Consider the following 419-nt stretch of genomic DNA (forward strand, 5'->3'; position numbering starts at 1 on the left):
AACTAATGCGCATATTTATTTGTGATAATTATGCCAATTTTGGTTTCAGGAAGGATCAAAGAAAGGCTCAATGAAATTGTCGAAAAACACTCAAAACAAGTATAGACATCTGAAGGAAAAAAAATCAAGAAATAAAATTTATTTTTCTCTCATGGATTGTCAAAAAGACTTTTTCTAAACATTGCCTTTGACAAATTTGAAAAAAATACTTGAAGATTGTTATTTCGAATTTTTTAAGCAGTTTTTAGAAAGTTTAAAATATACTCTCGTACGTTAAAAATATTTCAAAAACTTGACTATGGTTTTTACGTAAAATTAAAAAAAAAAAGCAGAACAAAAAAAGTTATTTCTGTTCATAAATATTGATTAAAATATACTCTACACTGTACATACATCAGCTGTCTAGATTAGAAGATAAA

Source organism: Belonocnema kinseyi, chromosome 9 (genome assembly GCF_010883055.1).
Source record: "Belonocnema kinseyi isolate 2016_QV_RU_SX_M_011 chromosome 9, B_treatae_v1, whole genome shotgun sequence".
NCBI lineage: Eukaryota > Metazoa > Arthropoda > Insecta > Hymenoptera > Cynipidae > Belonocnema > Belonocnema kinseyi.